General features: G+C 41.1%; 1 protein-coding gene across 1 annotated transcript in view; it reads right to left on the bottom strand.

Annotated features, from left to right (window-relative positions):
• The window catches only part of GIPC2 (GIPC PDZ domain containing family member 2), a 102,668-nt gene that overhangs the window by 43,451 nt on the left and 45,176 nt on the right, over window positions 1-14,041 (bottom strand). The window lies entirely within an intron of this gene.

Below are 14,041 nucleotides of genomic sequence, written 5' to 3'. Positions count from 1 at the left end.
CCAGTTCAAGCCCACTTCCAATCCAGCTCCCTGCTAACGACATAGAAAAGCAATAAAAGATGGTTCAAGTACTTGGGCCCCTGGAGCCACACAGGAGACATGCATGCAGCTCCTAGCTCCTGATTCTAGTCCGGCCCATCCCAAATCATTGCAACCATCTGGAGAGGTCCAAGCACAACCATGTCAGCCATCCTGGGGAGTAAGCCAGCAGATTCTTTCTTTCTTTCTTTTCTCCTTCCTTCCTTCCTTCCTTCCTTCCTTCCTTCTTTCCTTCCTTCCTTTCTCTCTCTCTCTCTCTCGTCTGTGTGTGCGTATGTAACTCTGACTTTCTATATAAATAAATAAATCTACAAAAATGTTATGCAAAAATGCATGGTAAGAGCCTGCCACCGTCAAATAAAATTCAAACCAAATTGTACTTCTCTCTCTGACTTCCCCTATGCCCTGGCTACAGTTCCAACTGCCTCATTTTCAATCACAGCATCACTGTTCCCATAGGCTTCTGAGACAGAAACCTGAGGAGTAACATTTGTTTCTGAAACTCCCCCCCCTCTCTCCTTCAGCCAAGCATCATAAATGTACTTCCTATCCCCATTGCTGCCCCTGGAGGGTTTTACTCAGACTTCTTTCCTTCCCTTGAATTCCCCCTGCAGCCCCCAATGGGAGACATCATCATTTGCTCCCAATCCACTGCAACACACCCTTCCATTGCTGCTCCCACATGCAACATTTCAATAGTCACATTGGTCTTGCAGGTTTAATTCCCCAAAATTTTCACATCCAATTCTCAGAGCTTGCCTCTTTATGGCACTGAACTACATTGTCTTCTAACCCACATAGCGAGTTAAGTCATCACCTATCGTGTGAGCATCCTGTAAAAATATCAGTTTGAATCTCTGCAGCTCCACTTCCAATACAACTCCCTGCTAATGAACCTGGGAAAGAAGCAGAAGATGACCCAAGTACTCGGGCCCCTGAACCCATCTGGGAGATCCTAAAGCAGCTTTCAGCTCCCACCTTCAGCATGGCACAGCCCTGGGCATTGTGGCCATGTGGGGAGTGAAACAGAGGATGGAAGTGCTCTCTCTCCCTCACTCTCTTTACCTCTCTGTATCTAACCTTGCTTTTCAAGTAACTAAATCTTTTAAAATATATATGTATATTTAATTCATTTTCTTGAAAGCCAGGTGACAGAGGAGACATAAAAATCTTCCATTTGCCATTCTCTCCGCAAATGGCCACAACATCCATACCTGGTCAGGCCAAAGCCAGGAGCCAGAAACTACATCGGGGTCTCCCATACGAGTGGAAGAAACTCAAGTACTTGAACCATCACCCAACACTTCCAAGATTCATTAGCAGGTAACTAGATCAGAAGCAAGCTAGCAGGGACTTCAATCAAAACTGCACTATGAGATAGGAATCCTAGATGAGAGCTTAACCTGCTGTGTCATAACACCCATTCCTAACATGTTTTTTGATAGTTATTAATGTACATATACATGGGGTGCATTGTGACACTCCATACGTGTATACTGATCAGATGAGGATAATTAGCCTATTACTTCAAACACATACAATTTGTGCTAGAACATGGCCTGAATTTTTAAAGATTTTTTATTAGAAAGACAGATTTACAGACAGAAGGAGAGACAGAGAAAAAAATCTCTCACCCACTGTTTCACTCCTCAAATGGTCACAGTGGCAAGAGCTGAACCAATCTGAAGTCAGGTGCCAGCAGCTTCCTCCGGGCCTCCCACACTGGCACAGGGTTTCAAGGCCATCCTCTGCAGCTTTTCTAGTCCAAAAGAAGGGAGCTATATGCGAAATGGAGGAGCCAGAACACAAATTGGTGCCATATGGGATCTCTGTGCTTGCAAGGGGAGGATTAGCCAATTGAGCCATCGCACCAGGCCCTCTTGGTTGCTTCTGCAGCATACTTTGCTGTAAACCCTACAAAGCCATGTACTTCATTTTCCAGAACAATTCCTTTCTTACATGATTTCATTCCCACCCGACCAAGGCCAATTTCAAACCCAATTTACTCTAAGAATTTGTCTCACCTCACACAGTCTACCCATACCTTTTATTTACATAAACACCAATTTAAATTTCTGTAATGGATCTTAAATTTTACGTCACAGTTCTAGATGTAAGAAATTCCCAGGGGCCAGGAATGTGGCATAGCAGGTCATATCACAGCCTGAAACACCAAAGAGATCGCATATCAGAGTGCCAGCTGGAGTCCCAGTTACTACACTTGTGATCCAGCTTCCTGCTAATACACCTAGCAAAGTTGCCTAAGATGGCCCAAGTACTTGGGTTCTCCTTGCCACACATATGGGAGGTCCAGATGAAGTTTCCATCAGTCTGGTCCAGTCTCAACGATTGTAGCCATTTGGTGAGTGAAATCACAGGATGAAAGAGATCTACCTCTAACTCTGCAACTATGGCTTTCTCTATTTCTGTATCTTTCAAGTACATAAAATAAATCTGGTTGGTAAGAAATTCAGCCTTGGGTTTGCTCAGGAAGGCTCTCTCCCTCTCAGAATCCAGAAGCTGCCGCTACGTCCGCTCACCATGGACTTCCTCGGAAGCTCTACGTCCAAGAAAGAACGTCCACTTGCAGGAATCCCATAGGATACAGGGTGTCTCGCACCTCAGACTTCAGGGTCCCACCTCCTAAACCCTTGATATCCCTTAGCCATTCTGTCAGAAGTCCTGTCACTGCTCTTGAAAATGGGCCACTGATTCTTAATCCTGGCAGGGCAGGGCATGAATCATCCACCCTAGGGTGCGCACTCTCTCTCTCTCTCTCTCTCTCTGGAAAGTTCCTTTCTAATCTGACCACATCTTCCTGCCTTTATTACTCTCTGTGAGTTATTTAACTGCCCAAAGCCTCCCTATACTTACCTTGAAAACAATCACAGGAATGGCATGAGGATTAAGTCAAGCCAAAACAAAAGCAGTCCTAGCAGCAATGGCTTATAATCTCGCAGGACGCAAAAACGCTTCTAAGCATTTTACATATATTAATTCATTTCACCTTCATAACATTTTATGGATATGTAAACAAGCAAAGAAGGCTTATTAACACCGATATCATGTTTCTAGTAAACAGCAAAAGACTCATACTCAAGCAGTTTGCCAGAGAGACTATGCTCTTGAATGCACTACAGTGCTTCTGGTAAGAATTCAACCAATGGTAGCTATTAAGATTGAGGAAATTATTCTTTCTTTAACAGGCAAAGAGAGACAGGCTGAACCCATTTTATGGTTTACTCTCCCAAAAGCTCATAACATTTAGGGCTGAGATGGCCAGAATCAGGAGCTGGGAGTCCAATTCTTAATCTAGGTCTTCCAAATGGGTGACAGAACCCCAATTATTTGAGTCACTATTTTTTCGAATATTTTTTCTTTTTTGTTTTGCTTTTTTTATTATTATTATTATTATCATTTTATGATACAATTCTATAGGCACTGGAATTTCCCTTACTCCTTTCCCAAAGCCCCTCACGCACCACTGAGCTCCCAAACATTATCACTATAGTATAGTTCTTCATAAACAATCATATGTCCATCATTGCCGGCATGGACAATGGCAGAAAGTCCAGCATCCTGTTGACAAAATACTGTAAACAGTTTCATTGGGAATCCATCTTTAGTTTGGAAGCAGAGATGTATAATGCACTGTATCTCACATCTGGATATGATGGTCTCCAGTACACAGGTACTATACATCCCCTTAAGTGAAAAGCCACAAAACAAAATCAATAACAGGAAAAAAACAGAAATTCACAACTCCATGAAGTCAAACAGCATGTTACTGAATGACTAATATGTCGCTGAAGAATGAAAAAAGGAAATCAAGAACCTTCTTGCAGAAAATGATGCTACTGTATGATATGAGTCAGTGAAGAATTTAATCAGAAGAAAGTGTTTTTGAAGAGATGAAACTTAAAAAAAATCAAAATCCCTAAGATACAGTTTCCTCTAATCTTTGTTGGTGAGATGTATATCTGCTTTAGGAAACAAATAGATGAGTTTTGTTTTCTGAATCCAGTCTACTAATCTGTGGCATTCAGTTAATGAGTTTAAGCCATTTACATTCAGGCTTAATATGAATGGGTGGTAATTTGGTCCTGTCATTTTAACAATGGGATGGTCATTGATTTAGTCTTCTGTTGGTATTTTCCTGGGATGTTCTTTGCATTTTCTTTGGTTTTGGTGGGCGCTATTCCTTTTCTCTGTCAAGAGAACATCTTGAAATATCCTTTGTAGGGAAGGTTTGAAAGAGGCATATTCTTTTAACTTTCCTTTACTATGGAAGAATTTTATTTCATTTTCAAAGACAAAGGAAAGCTTTGCTGGGTATATGTCACTCCATTCTCTTCTGGCCTGTAGAGTTTCCTGTGAGAGGTCTCCTATGATTTTAATTGCCATTTATTTATATGTCAGCTGATTTTTTTTCATGAGCACATTTAAGGATCTTTTCCTTATATATGATTGAAGAGAGCTTGCTTATCATGTGTCATGGTGAAGATCGCTTTTGGTCAACCCTATTAGGAGTTCTGTGTCCCTCCTGGAGCTGTTTCTCAATTCTTTCTCCAGATTAGGGAAAATTTCCCTTATTATTTCATTAAATACACCTTTAACTTCAGTTTCTCTTTCTGCACCTTCTGGGACTCGCATCACTCTTATATTTGGCCTTTTAATAGTGTCATTCAGTTCTTGAATACTTTTTTCTTGCCTAATCCAGCTCTGCTTCCAGCAGTGAAGAATTTAATCAGAAGAAAGTGTTTTGAAGAGCTGAAACTTTAAAAAAAAATCAAAATCCCTTTTTTTGTTTTTGTTTGTTTCCTCCTGGTGACAAGAAATATCTTCCAATTCTGAGCTTCTTTCTTCTGTTTGCTTCATTTGATTCTAGAGATTCTCCAATGTACTTTTAATTTGCTCCACTGTATTCTTCATTTCTGATATATCAGCTTTCATTTGATTCATTTCCTGTGTGACATAATCTTTAAGTTCCTTGAACTCCTGTATTATGTGCTTCTCATTGTTGATATTTTATAACAAATGCTTTGAATTCTGTATTCCCCATTTTTCTCAATGTCTTTCTCAGTTAATTCTGAGGTTGGCAAAAGCTTTTGTTCCTTTGCTTGGAGTCTTCTGTAATATTCATTGTGCCTTTGTCTCTTCTTTTACTCTTGTTCATTGTACTTCTGGTTATCAGGTTCTGCTACTTGAAGCAAGTTCCTAAGCTGTGTCACCCACAGCTCTACAATTCAATTGTATTTATTGCAGTTGGTACATGGCTCTTTGTTTCCAGCCACTTGTGCTACTCCCTCCAGCGAGTTTCAGATCTGGGTTCTCACTGTTAGACTTCTTCCATGCTTTCCGTAGCCCCAGCTCCAGGCAACCACTCTCCACCTCCGGTGATACTGTGCTAAGGCTGCACCGTTGTCCGTACAACCTTTCTACTACTAATGGTTGGAGCAGGTCCCAGGACTAGTGAGACACCAGATGTTCTATATAGCTAGGCTGTTGGTGGTGTGGATCTTGCTGGAATATGTTGATCATTAGGTCTGAGGGCCACATGGACCTATTTCGGTCCATACAATGCCAAAGTCAGTATTATTTTCTTGTGAGACCAGTGTAATGCACTGAGCTCAGTGAGCTTGCTATCAGCTCTGTGCATGTGCAGCTCACTGTTGTCTTTGCAGTCTTAAAGACTTTGCCACACTGTACAAAATGGTGCCTGATGTGAAACTCATCCAATTATTGATCTGTAGGATGCCATGTTGCTGCAGTTCACTGAGCCAAAATTGAGCTCACTCCCAGCTCAGTACATTTGCAGTCCTGTCCCATAGTCTTTTCCTCCCTACACAAAATGGTATTTAATTTGGTTCTAGGGAGCAGACTAGGCTGTGAAATCCACACTGTTCCCACACCACCCTCTGGGACCTCCTGCTCTGTCTCTCCTCCGGGTCAAATCAAACAGGCCAGTAGGACAGGCAATTCTTTGGTTTCACCTCCTGAGCTCCTGGTGAATGCCTCTTCCCACCTTGATGCTGGTGGAGTTTGGGCTGCTGGTGCAGTTCAGATCAATGCTCACTGAATGCCACTGGGGTACCAGTCACTACAACACCACACCGTTGTGCTTGCTGCTTTCATGTGTCTGTCAGTCTCCAGGTGCTCCTCTGCTGTCATTCTGTCCTCTCCTGTTTCTTAGAATGTGCCCTCTCTACTTTACACTGGCTAATGTTTCCCCATCCATTTAAACCTGTCCTTCCTTTTTCCACCATCTTGATTCTCCAACTATTTAGAGCCATCATTGCTGCCTTCCAGGGTCTGGATTGACAGGAAGCCTAGGTCAGGAACAGAGTGGGTATTGAAATCAAATAACCCAAGATTGAACCCAGGCATCTTAACCATTAGCCTGAAGCTCAACACTTACTAGACTGTGAATATGTCTGCCCATTTATGTAAATTGTAAGCTACTGGAGGACAGTACGCATACCAACTCATCCATTATAGTATTAGAAAGCTTTCTAGTGTTGGGTGTTTAGCACAGTATCTAAACTACCACTTTGGATGCCTGCATCCCACATCAGAGGCCTGAGTTAGTATCCTTTTGCTGATTGCAGCTTCCTGCTATGCACAACCTGGGAGGCAGAAGGTAAGGCCTCACTAATTCCATCCCTGCCACCCACATGCAAAAACCAGACTGAGTGTGTTCTGAGCTCCCCAACACCTTGGGCCAATTGCTGCAGTTTTAGGATGGTTTTAAGAATTAAATGGCTTTCTAGTTGGAAAGCACTTAGAAAAGTGAATGGCAGCTACTATTACAATGTATTGATACTGGTATACTTGCTAATAGCCAGCTCATTCACCTTGTTTGTCCTATTTCATGTGGTTTTCTCTTATTTCTAAGATTACCCCTTAGGACCAGCACAGTGGCACAGCAAGAAAGCCACAACCTCTGATGTCTGCATCACAAATGCTCCACTTCCAGTCCACTGACTTCTTGCTAATGGCTTGGGAAAGCAGTGGAAGATAGCTCCCAAATACTTGGGTCCCTGTCATCCACATAGGAGACCTGGATGAAGCTCCAGGATTTCACCAAGCAAAGTACCAGCCTTAGTGGCCATCTAGTGAGAAAACTAGTGTTTGAAAAATCTGTATTCAGATAACTCTGACTTTTAAAATAAACAAACAAATCTTTAAGACACAAGAAATAAATATAATTACTCCTTAAAGAAAAGACTACAGCTTGGTATTAACTGACATACAGGTTAAGTGTATGTTAGGTGTTCTTGAGATTTTTGGAATATTTGCTTATACGTAATAAATATCTTGGAAATTTCAGTTTTTGGATTAGAGATACTCAACTTCTATAACTGCTAACCTTGGCTGTAGATTAACTCTACATGAGGTATTTTTTGCGGTATTTTCATATGTTTAATCATCTAATCCTTACAGAAATCTTGTGTGGCAAGCAGTATTATCATCTTTACTTTCTGTATGAAGAAGGCATAGCAATGAAAGATTAAATAACTTACTCATTTATCAAATTATCCATACCTGGAAGGGCCTATGTATTAAGTTATTGTATATTGTTAGCCTTTTGTAACTTGTTTCATAATCTCCAGTATAATTTATATATATAAGACAGTATCAAAAACAAATATTTCAGGTTAAATATTTTTCCTGGAAATAGTATGAAGATTAAAAGTACTTTTAAAGCATTTATAGCATCTATCCAAAAAGTCATATGAAACTTAAAAGTTGAACAGGCTTAGCAATTAAGCTGAATCACAGAGAAGAGGCCCGAGCTTACCAGCTGTGAGTGACTCAAAGGACTAAGATGCACTTCACATACTTAACATCTTATTCTGATGCATACATAGCACAGAAATGAAGCCTCAAAAAGAAAATAGAACAGATCCGTCACAAGACCCAGCCTCAAAACAAAGACTTTTCTACACTTTCTCTTTCAACTCCCTTTCAGATCTTGAAAACATAGAAATACTTTAGGCCTCTTTTCACAAAGGGCAACACTTGCAAATTAAAACAATTCTCCGGGATAAATGAGGTTGACACACAATCTAAGCTTCACAGATTTAGCAGTTTTCTATAATCGAAAGGCCTCATGGAAAACAAAACCAGTTGGACTTGTCCAGTCTTAGAGTCACTTATATGGAAGAGTGGATTTTCATAGCCTTGGGAAAATCTAGGTTTACAGGGCAAGCTCCGCAAAGGTTAGCTCATTGTGAAGACATGTTCCTTTTCATTGGCAAAAGGAGAAAGGAAGTGAACCATGCCCTAAAAAATACCACAAGAGACATTCCAGAAGATACCAGATAAGGACTGGGAAGGCTGCCACAAATCACGGCCACCAGAAGGAAAATCTGGATCAGAAAGCAACTGATCAGGAGAAACCATGTTAACTATGAGAACAATTTCCCATTAAACTACAAATTTTCATCACAGAGCCTTTTAAACTAGTGGCTTTCGAATGTTTGGCTTTGTTATTGTGATCTACAATGCTAAACATACTTATTGATTCATAAATGTTTGCAAACGTAGCTATAAAACTGAAACACATATTCATTAACAAAAATAATACTTACCACTATCATGAACAAAGTGCTATGATAGTTTTCAATTCTATCTTCGTATTCCAAGCACAGTGGTTGAAAATAATGACTTAAACTCTAACCAGCACAAGATATTATGAGAGTACATTTTATAATACCCCCATTTAAAAGTTTTTATTTCAAAGGCAGCAAGAGAGAGAGAGAGAGAGCACACGCTCTTCCATCCACTAATTCACTCCCCAAATGCCCACAATGATCAGGGGACCGGAGGAAGCAAGTCTGGAACTCAGTCTGGGATTCCCCGATGGGTTACAAGGACTAAAGGACGTGAGTCATTACCTGCTGCCCTCCAACAATGCTTACTAGTAGGAACACTGGAACTGAAAGTGGGGTGAGGACTTGAACCCAAGCCCTCCAATATGGGATGTAAGGATCCCTGGTAACACCTTAAAAACTATGGCATGATGCCCATATAATGGTCTTTTGGGAAGGCTGCAAGATTTCTGGGACAAATGACTTGATTTGTTTTTGTTTTTGTTTTTATTGTTGCTTTTTTAAAGATTTATTTATTTGGAAGTTAGAATTACAGAGGAGAGACAGAAACAGAGATGTTCATGCAGTGGTTTACTCTCGCTCAATGGTCACAGATGGCCAGAGCTGGGCCAGGCTGACATCAGGATCCAGGAGCTTCAACCAGTTCTGTCATATGAGTTACAGGAGCCAAAACACTTACACCATCTTCCATTACTTTTCTAGGTCATTTGTAAAGAAGCTGGATCAGAAATGGAGCAGCCAGGAATCAAACCACAGACCATTCTAGATTTTTATAAAAACCTTTTTAAAGATTTCTATGTTTATTTTAAAGACAGAGTGAAAAAAGAGCGAGGAAAGCACAGATATATTTTCTATATTTTCCCCCACTAGTTTGCTCCTCAGCTGCCTATCACAGCCAAGGCTAAACCAAGCCAAAGCCTGGAGCCAGTAACTACGGTCAAGTATCCTATATGAGAGGCATCGGCCCAAGCACTTGGGCAATCACCACACAACCCAGACATATTTAACAGAAAGCTGGCTGGGAAAATGAGTAGCTGGAAACTGAACCAGGGATTCTGATTCAGGATGTGAGCATCCCAAGCTCTGTCTTATGCAGCTGCACCACAGCATTCATTGCATGTAATTTGTGTTCTAGTGCTTGCATAAACATCACTCAGAAAGCTCTCTCCTCCTGGTCTGACCACTCCTCATTATGCTGTTACCCCCTTTCTTTCTTTCTACCTCTTAAATGCTGCGATTCCCCCACCACTCTGTTTTAGGTCCTTTGAGCATCCAGTAATTAAATATACTACCAATACAAGGCAATCACACATAAATCCTGTTCTTCAGGCATTACTTCTTAATACCTACACTTCATACACATTTCTAACTGTATTGCCCCCAGATTCCAAACTCATTTATATTCAGAATTGAACAGGTAACCTAACTTCCCAACCTTTTCCCTCAAGTCATTTTTTAAATTTCCATTAACATAATATTTGCATATTATTAGAAAGTATATGCAATATTTCAACCAAAGTATGTAACACAACCTGATCAATTGGGCAATTAGCATTAGCATGTCTTTTTCTTTTATTAACGGAGCCTACTAGTTCTACTCTTCCAGTTCTTTGTACAGTATATGACACGGTACTGTGAACTATCATTACTGCATCATGCTGCGAAAGAAAGGAAACTACTACTTCCATCTGACTGTGTCTTCATGCCCTTCACTGAATCACTCCATCCTCCACCACCATCTCCCAGCCTCTAGTAAGCCCTACCTTAAGTTCAGATCAACTTGCTTTTAACTTCCACATTTGAGGGAGAGTATGTAGTATTTTTCTTTCTGTGTCTGGTTCATTTTTTTAATTTTAAAAAAGACATTTATTTTTATTGAAAAGGCAGATCAGATTTACAGAGAAGAGAGACAGAGAAAAAGATCTTTCTGTCTGCTGGTTTACTCCCCAAATAGCCACAACAGCCAGAGCTAAGCTGATCTGAAGCCAGGAGCCAGGAGCTTCTTCTGGGTCTCCCACGTGAATGCAGGGTCCCAAGGCTTTGGACCGTCCTCAACTGCTTTCCCAGGCCACAAGCAAGGAGCTAGATTGGAAGTGGAGCAGCCAGGACACGAACCAGCGCCATATGGCACCTCAGCACATGCAAGGCGAGGATTTAGCCACTAGGCTAACCCACCATGCCCTTGGTTTATTTCTTTTAACGTAATGATCTCTACTTCCAATCATCTTGCTGCACATTTGTGGAATTCTCTTTCTTATGGCTGAGAAACATTCTATGCTGTGTATGTACTGTGTTTGCTTTATCCACCAATGGATACCTGAGCTCCAAATCTTGATTATTGTGAATAGTAGTACTACAATGAACATGAGAATGCAGGCGTCTCTTTGATAGGCTAATTCTCCTCACCTAAATCTTTTCTGGCTTTCCTCATCTCAAGAAGCTAAGCCACAGTTTGTGGGGCATCATTTGCCATCTCTCTTTCCTTTCCTCTACATACAACAACTACCAATGCAACCTTTTTATTAATATGCAGGTAAATGTAAACCAATCAGCTCTACACATACAAACATGCATACAAACACACACAAATACAATAGCCCTGACCTGTAGCACTCACTTATTTCTGTGGTGTTAGCACCCTACAACTTCACACAGCCAACCTATTGTCAATGGGGGTAAGGCTGAGAGAGCGCAAACAGCTACTCCACAGCTCTGTCCATTCCCCGGTACCGCTCCTTCTCTCCATGCCTACTGGTACTGGCTTGATGCAGGAGTTTATCTTCTCACCTGTAAAGATTCTGAAAGATCAGAATCTTTCTGATCTCCTAACCTTTGTCTCACATCCATTTCTTCATCTGACATGGTCTCCAAAGTATGTCTCTAACATCCAGAACTCATCATGCTACCGCATATACTCTGTTTTCACACATGAGGTTCTCAATATTCTGATCCCTACTGATTCTTGAGCTTCATCTCTTACAGCACCACCCATAACCCTTACTACAATAACACTGGCAACCAAAGTTTTCCAGATTTACTATGCAGCTCTATACCAGCTCTCACTCTGTTCATACTCTCCAAACAACTTTTCCCAATTTGTCCACTGAGCAAGGACCTACTAATCTTTTCAGATTCAGCACAAATCACTTTTTAAAGATTTATTTTTATTGGGGGCCCAGCAGCATGGCTTAGCGGCTAAAGTCCTTGCCTTGAACGCCCTGGGAACCCATATGGGCACCGGTTCTAATCCCGGCAGCTCCACTTCCCATCCAGCTCCCTGCTTGTGGCCTGGGAAAGCAGTCGAGGACAGCCCAAAGCTTTGGGTCCCTGCACCCATCAAAACACTTGAGAGCAAGGACATTTCTGACAAATGTTGCTAGGACCCTAGACATATTTTCAGCCAGAATGACCTACAAAGAAAATTCCACCTCATCCAAACTAGCCTTTTCTCCTAACAGGAATCCAAGATGACAGCAAGGCACATAATCATGAAGGACTAGGAAGCTTTAATTTTTGGTCCTGGGTCAATGATAATCTAGAAAACATAGGAAGAAAGGAAGGAAACAGCAAAAGATAAGACTTGGACTAAGACAATTGGGGGAAGCCATAGCCCTCAGTACTTCTGGGCCTGGCAAAGAGCTGTGCACTGGAATGAAGCCAGAGAATGAGGAGCAAGTGGCTTTGCCTTTATCCCAGAGGCCAAAAAAAGTAAGTAGCAAAGCCAAGGGCTGGAAGAAGGACAGATTGTTTCTAAGTGAGATCTTGAGGGTAGGGTCCAGTATGGAAGATCAACCCACAGGATGGAAAATGCATACAGACAGTTTGTGTTAAATTCTACAAAAACCTTAAGAAAATATTTTTGTTCCAAAATCAACCTCCAGATATTCCAATCTACAGCACAACTAGAACTTGGAATATAGATGATACACATCCATTGAGAAATTCCTACATAGGATGCTTCTCAAATATGCTTGTAAATTTCATAAAGCAATAGAGAATACGTTCAATAGTAGGTAAGTAAATAAAATAATGAACATGTCTGAGATTGATACATTTATAGCTAAATACAATAATTTCTGTAACTTTCAGGCCTATTACCAATCTAACATCCAAGTTAAAGTGTGTCATGAGCAGGCATTAAAAAATCTACTACTTACAATGCTCACATCCCATATCAATATGTCCAGGTTTGAGTCACAGTTTGAGTTCCTAATCAGCTCCTGTTACTGCATTCCATAGGAAGATACAGCTAATGGCTCAAGCATTAGGGCCTTATGACCCATATGAGGACACAAATGTAATTACAGGTTTCTGTGTTCAGGCTAGCTGAGCCCTGGCTGTCATGGTCATCTGGGGAGTTAAGGAGCAGATGGAAGTTCTCTCACTATGCCTTACAAAAAAATAAAAACCTTTAAAAAAAAAGTATATTATCAAGTTTCAGCTTCTAAAACATCAAAAGGTTTAGATGCTGTTGACAGGAAAAGATTAACTCTGGAAAACAAATTACATGACACAGATAAATATTGGAAGAAATTATACTTTATGGAGCTGTATTGAGAATAGCTTTGGTTTAGAATCAGTCTAAATCAAATGAGAATGTTTGTGCCAAAACACCCCCACACTATCAGTTTATGTGCCACACTCCCTGAAGAGCCAAAGGAAGAGATTTCAAAAGGAGCTGCTGCAGGGACATCTGAATGGTGCCTGCGCCTTCTGCGAGCCTCAGGCAGAGAAGCTGTAGCACCCAGAGCCATGGCACCTGCAGCAGTGGCTCCTACAATAGACTTGCAGATCACAGACATAACCTCCCCTTCAGAGAGTCCTGCATCCTGCACTCTGTCTACTGAGTGGCACACAATCAGATAAAAGCTGGAAAAAAATTCTAATTCCATTAATGTAGCTGAGTTCCATGTCTTAACTTGCTAAGAAAGAGAAAAATATAGCTCCTCAGATCATTGCATTCTCTCACTATTTTCATTAACTGCACTGGAAGGAAAAAAATCAGTTGCAACAAAATAGAAGAAGTATTTACGGTCTGTGAGCAAAAGAGAAAATATGGGGTGGGTGGGGTCATGAATGAGTTAGGACAAGCCAGGAATGATTCTGCTGAGGATATTTTAACACTGATGAACACTGGGGCTTCATCTGCCTTATGAAATAGTTTGGGTGGTGAAGGAGAAACTGGTACAGCCCCTGAAGATGAGGCGGCCCTGAGGTTTGAACAACAGTTGGAATACAGCTGCCTTGGTTAACACCAGGCAAGTACAGATGCCACAACCAAGTGGAAGTAATGTTATCCTATCCCCTGCTCCCAACTGTAAAATGTCAATGGAGAAAAAGCACTGGTGAAGAAGGTCTCTAAAACAGACCAGTAGACTTTTTTAAAC

Source organism: Ochotona princeps, chromosome 2 (assembly GCF_030435755.1).
Source record: "Ochotona princeps isolate mOchPri1 chromosome 2, mOchPri1.hap1, whole genome shotgun sequence".
In the NCBI taxonomy this organism is placed as follows: domain Eukaryota; kingdom Metazoa; phylum Chordata; class Mammalia; order Lagomorpha; family Ochotonidae; genus Ochotona; species Ochotona princeps.
The sequence above is the reverse complement of the archived record's forward strand: the minus strand, read 5'-3'. Positions and strand labels throughout refer to the sequence as shown.